Raw genomic sequence first — 6,307 nt, forward strand, 5'->3', positions numbered from 1 at the left:
GAGCCTTAGGGTCACCATGTCTGTTTTACATAGCAAGACAAAATGGTTTCCAAATTAATTAAGCAAATAAATAGTCCCACAACAGTTTATGAACTACATTCAAATGTTCCTCGTCTAGCATCTAGTACACTGGCATGTACTGTTCTTTTAATTTGTCAGTCTGTTAGGTTAAAGTGGCATCTCACTACAGCTTTAGCTTGCATTTTTATGACTGCGAAGGAGATTGATATTCTAAAGTAATACATTTATAGGCCACTGGTTTTTCTGTACATTGCTCTTTTCGCATACTTTTGGTGGATTAACTATCATTTATTTTTAACCGTTCTTCATATATCTCAGATACTGAACTTTGTCATTTACATGTATGCTAATATCTTTTCAATTTGTGACTTTGTAAATTTTTTGTTGATATTTCTTATTTAGTAAAGTCTATCATTCTTTTTTGGGGGAAGGTGTGAATTCTTTAATTCTTTATAAGCAATGTTTCCATAGCTCAAGTTCATAAAAATATATTCTTATAATATTTACCAAATAGTTAATAATTTAAATGTTGCATTTAAGCATTTAATCCTTGTAGTTTTTTTTTTTTTTTTTTTGCTTATGTTGTGAGAAAGAGTTTAGATTAATTTCTCTTCCTGTGGAGAACTACTTGTCCCAGAAGAACCTGTATATTGCATTACTCCCCTACATACCTGCAGTGGTGGCTTTACCGTATATTAAGTGCCTATGTATGCACAGTGCTATTTTAAATTTATGATTTTCCATTTGTCCACTTAGTTATATGAAATTATAAAATAATTTGATGATTAGATTGCAAATTCACATCACTTTGTAGTTCTTTACTATTATCTTGAGTATTCTCTCCTCTTTTTCCCACTTTAATTAATTCCTGTTGGGACTTTGTTTAGTGATGTAGTGAATATATAGATGATAGTGCTGAAATTGGAATAATTTGAGTACTGGTTTAACTTATTCATGATCATGGCATGTAACTTCAGTTATTTGAGTTTTTAAAATGCCTTCCTCTAAAATTTAATAAATTTCTGATTGCTTATCTTTGTATAGATTTAGGTGTATTATCTTTTATATTTTCTGTTACTAAATGATCTCTCTTTAAAAATCTATTGCTAGTGTATGGGAATAAACTGACTTTATGTTAATTTTCATTAACTTATTAAATGTTATTATAAATAATGCAATGCTTCTTTAGATTCCTTTGCACCTTCTAAACTTGTTATCTGTCTATAATCACTCTTTCCCCCTTCTGTTTTCATTTTCATGCTTTTTTCTTGTTTTGCCAGGGGGGAAATTCAACACAATGTGAAGCAGAACTAGTGATGACCTTCATTGACTTACTTATCAATGACATGTGACCAGAACAACTACTGGTACTGTGATACGTGCTCTGGGGATTAGGAAGTGCAGAATTAGATCCTGCTATTTTCAAGCCCTATTGTCATCCCAGGATAGCTGCAAATCATTCTCCCAACTGTTACCAGGTTCATTTTGCCCTAAGTACAAGGAACAAACTGCTGAGACTCTGATGTTTGCAGCAAAGTAGGGGTTTCTTCTCAAGCCAGCCAAGCAATGGTATCCCCCGACCCCTACCCCATAGGGCTGACTCTGCGACCCATGAACTATAGCCCTCCAGGCTCTTCTGTCCATGGGATTCTCCTGGCAAGAATACTAGAGCGGGTTGTTGTTTCCTTCTCCAGGGGATCTTCCCGACCCAGGGATGGAACCCATGTATCCTGCATTGGCCTGTGGGCTCTTTACCACTGAGCCACCAGGGAAAACAAGACCTCAAATCCACCTCCGCAAAGGCAAGGGGCACAGGGTATTTACAGGGTCACGAATGAAGCATGACCTGAAGGTCTGAGATACGGGCTTCCATGGTGGCTCAGTGGTAAAGAAATCCACCCTGCCACTGCAAGGGATGCGGGTTCAATCCCTGGGTTGGGATGATCCTCTGGAGAAGGAAATGGCAACCCACTCCAGTGTACTTGCCTGGAGAATCCCATGAACAGAGGAGCCTGACGGGCTACATCCATGGGGTCGCAAAGTGTCGGGCACGAGTTAGCTACTGGGCATGTGCACATGGGGAGCCTGGGGCGCTTGGGAAGCTTGGGGGAGGGTGACTGAAAAAACGTGCATGCGTTGTCCTTCTCTGCTGGGGTAAATGAGCTATAGCCTCTGCCCGTTCACCACAGAAGTGCTCAGCAAGATCTGAGAATGGAGTCTTGGATCCTCTGAGGTCAAAAGGTCCCCAGGCAGACACCTGTGCTTCCCAAGGAGGAGGGTCACTGGTTCTAACCAGTCTCAACCAGTTTGGCTCAAACTAGACACAGCTGACTCTGGGCTCTGCTGCACTACCGGCAGTTTCCTGGAAAATAACTCAGGAAAACATCTTATTCAGGATACATGCCACGTGGAGGCCAAGCAAGTCTTAAAACAACCTTGATTAGTGAAGGCAGGTGCAATGGATCTGATTAATCCTTACTCATGCTTTCACAACCACTACCTCAAAGATCTCACCTGAGTTTCCAGAAGTATCAGACAACTTCTCAAATGAAGGAAGGTTGGTGCTGCTCTCTATGCATGGAAGTGTTTTACAGAAAGACTCACATCACCCCCTAGTGCTCAAGTGAAAGTCTCTCAGGCGTGTCCGACTCTGGGCCAGTGCATGGGATTCTTCAAGCCAGAATACTGGAGTGGGTAGCGTTTCCCTTCTCCAGGGGATCTTCCCAACCAAGGGACTGAACCCAGATCTCCCATATTGCAGGTAGATTCTTTACCAGCTGAGCCATAAGGGAAGCCCAAGAATACTGGAGTGGGTAGCCTATCCCTTCTCCAGTGGATCTTCCTGACCCAGGAATTGAACCGGAGTTTCCTGCATTGCAGGAGGATTCTTTGCCAAAGGGATGCCCTGATAACTCTGACTGACTGACTGACTAGATGGTCAGAGGAGCACACTTCTCACAGGCCCTCTGGTCTGAGGCAGTCTTCACCTCCTGTGTGGCGGGTGGGGAGTTTCTCTACGCTGCACAGTGGCAGCAGACATTCCAAGAATCATCAGGACCAGAAAACATGCAGCCATGGGTGTGGTGACCTGCTGGAGTACTGCAGAGACTTGCTACTAGTACTTAGTTACACAGTCACTGATCCAGTACTGATTGGTGTTATTGATCAGTTGATTAAACTTAATCTCTTAGGGCCACATTCAAGGTGAGTGGGCTCCTCAGATCTCTGTCCTCAGTCCTTTGATCTTTTCTTCGTATATTCTGTCATCAAGGGATCAAGAAGGCACTTTCACTCTTCCAATTATGGAAATTGTCCCAAATTTTTACCTTCACCCAGGTCCATTTTTTGAGCCCCTGACTCCTACGTGCCACTGCTTTCTGCATATTTCTGGTGAGATTTCTGTCCCAGAGCATCCCCAATATCAAGAAAATCATGATCTTCTTCCCACTTGGTCCTCCTGATTCGTCTTATTTGAAGTCAAAACCTTCCTCTCCATCTATTGCCTCTCGTGATGAATCAGTTACCCAGGTCTTGATTTCATTTCCTAATTATGTTTTAAAACTCTCATTTCCCTGTATCTCTAGCACTGCCACCATCATTGTCCTAGCTTCAATATCCCTTCAGTTGTTTCTTTCATTGTCTCTCCTTTTTGATCTCACAGGCGTGTTGTTGTTGTTTAGTCACTAAGTCCTGTCCAAGACTCTTTTGTGACCCCATGGACTGCAGCACACCAGACTTCCCTGTCTATCACTATCTCGCTGAGTTTGCTTAAACTTGGGTCCACTGAGTCGCTGGTGCCATCCACCCATCTCATCTTCTGTTGCTCCCTTCTCCTCTTGCTCTCAGTCTTTCCCAGCATAAGGGTCTTTCCAACAAGTCAGCTCTTCACCCCAGGTGGTCAAAATATTGGAGCTTCAGCTTCAGCATCAGTCCTTCCAGTGAATATTCGGGACTGATTTCCTTTAGGGTGGACTGGTTGGATCTCCTTGCAGTCCAAGGGCCTCTCAAGAGTCTTCTCCAGCACCACAATTTGAAAGACTCTATTTCTAGGCTTTTTATATTTTGCTAATCAAATGGATATCAGTTTACATATAATTGCATCTTTCTCCATGTTTCTTGATCACCAGGAAATCAATGTTTATTGATTACAGATGTTTCTTCTCCGAAGTGTATGTTAATAAGATTTACAGTCAATGTGTGATTTTTCTCTTTCCTAGAAAAGGATTTTTATAGGGGTTTAAACTCAGTGCTTCACTTACTAGCTTGTTGCTTCTGACAGAACTTTCTAGTTTTGCAGACAAGCCTTTTTTTTGAAGTCATTCTTATTTATCCTCTCTGTCTTCTTCTCCCTCTGATCCCTTTGTGAAGGTTCTGCGCATGCTCTGTACTTGGGTGTAGAGGGTTGCCCTGTCCAGTCCTACCCTGTTCTTTTATCAACCTCAATACTGTATAGAGCACATCCCTGAATTCTTTCATGAGTGAACATCTCTACTTGGCTGCCTAATGATTCCATTTGTCTTGAGAGTCTAGGATGGTGACAAGACAGTGCTGAATTTTCTTGGAGGAAAAAACTCCAGTGTTTATTATAAAAGTGTTAGTCACACAGTCATGTCTGACTCTTTGTGATCCCATGGACTATAGCCTGCCAGGATACTCTATCCATGGAATTTTCCAGACAAGATATTGGATTGGGTTGCCATTCCCTTCTCCAGGGGAACTTCTCAACCCAGGGATAGATCAAACTCCCTGTCTCCTGCATTGCAGATGGATTCCTTACTGTCTGAGCCACCAGGGAAGCCCATTATTGAAGTATTCATTGCTTTATAGAAGCCTTTCGGATCTACCTATAGGATTATGTGTCAATTTATCTAAAAACATATGATTAGCATACGGGAGAATCAGAAAAAAAAATCCAGATTTTATAATTTTCAGCCCAGGGAACTTTCCAGGTTGGTTGGCCATTTACAGGCCTAGCTCCATTTCCATATGGCTAGTTCTCAAGCACCATACCTTCCCCCTGCTCTCTACTCAGATATTTTTCTCTCCGTTTCTCTCTCTACACACACAGCCACAGATGACTCAGTCAGAGAGGCTGTGGCTTTTCTCTCTCCACACCTCCTTCCACAGGGCCCCATGGTTCAGTGGGGTGGGAAGGGGGTTGCTACCAAGATTCTTGTCTGGGTCTCTGATCTCTGCCCAGCGCTGTGTCTCTAGCACCACAGAAGTAGAGGCTGCTGTCTGCAGGATCCACACGTGTCACCGTCAGAGATGAAAATGTTAGGTCTGGATGACTGATGGGAAACTTGTCCTTGTTATAACCTTGTTCGTATGTGGCATCAGTGCCCTCATTAGAAGTTGCCATCAGCACGAGGCCTCGTTTCGGGAACTGACGGTACCAGAACACAGTTGAGGCTTGAAAGTCCAGTGCACGGCACTCGATGGTCACAGAGGCTCCACTCTTACTGACAGCCCTGCGGGGCTGCTGAGAGACGAGAGCGCCAAGCCCAGAGCCTGTTGAGACAGAGGTCAAGGAGATGAGAGCCCAGAAGGACAGGAAGACATGACCATAGGCAGAAAACCACAGCCTTGCTCATTCGCTCACGTTTCTCATGGCTCCAAGGGAATCCTGTTTGTTTTGTGAAATCATCCTGTCCTAATTCTTAGGCTGCTCATCCCCCATCTCTCCTGACTGGTGGCTCCTCACCTTGCCCTTTACACCTCCAAATAGGATGGAATGTCCCCTCTCACTTTGTTCACTGTAAAAGAATCCACAGTCTTAAGGAATTCCCTGGTGGTTCAGTGGTTAGGATTCAGTGTTCTCACTGCCAGGGACCAGGTTCAATGCCTGGTGGGGGAACTAAGATCCCACAAACCAAGCAGCCAAAAAAACTGCAAAAATTATAAAAGTCCACAATCCCTATCACTTCACTCATGCTAACACAGACACACACACTTGTTCAAGGTACTTAGCTAATAAGGCTCGTACTGGGTCCCAGAAGCAGCAGAAGCACCAGCATCTTCAGGAACTGGCCTCACACCACACCTCTCAGCAGAAAGATATGACCTTGCCCTTTCTTTCTCCACCCCTAGAAGGAGGGCTGAGTGTCTGCATAATTCTAAGGATGCTCTAGTCTGCCCCCTGGTGGTCATCATTATCACTGATGCAGGATCCGCCCCTCTTTCAATCAAGTGAAAGTGAAAGTCGCTCAGTCATGTCCAACTCTTTGTGACCTCTGGAACTATAGCCCATCAGGCACCTCTGTCCATAGGATTCTCCAGGCAAGAA

The 6,307-nt window shown here is 43.7% G+C and overlaps 1 long non-coding RNA gene across 1 annotated transcript; it reads right to left on the minus strand.

Moving 5' to 3' along the window:
* Positions 1-4,922: 4,922 nt before the first annotated feature.
* LOC147373629 (uncharacterized) lies at positions 4,923-6,103 on the minus strand. Its single transcript, XR_015163148.1, has 2 exons — positions 6,008-6,103; positions 4,923-5,532 (listed from the first exon to the last, which is right to left on the minus strand). It is a non-coding gene; the product is annotated as an uncharacterized LOC147373629 (long non-coding RNA).
* Positions 6,104-6,307: the final 204 nt, after the last annotated feature.

Source organism: Bos grunniens, chromosome 4 (assembly GCF_055505025.1).
Source record: "Bos grunniens cultivar Pamir isolate PY7600 chromosome 4, Bosgru_T2T1.0, whole genome shotgun sequence".
NCBI classification, from domain to species: domain Eukaryota; kingdom Metazoa; phylum Chordata; class Mammalia; order Artiodactyla; family Bovidae; genus Bos; species Bos grunniens.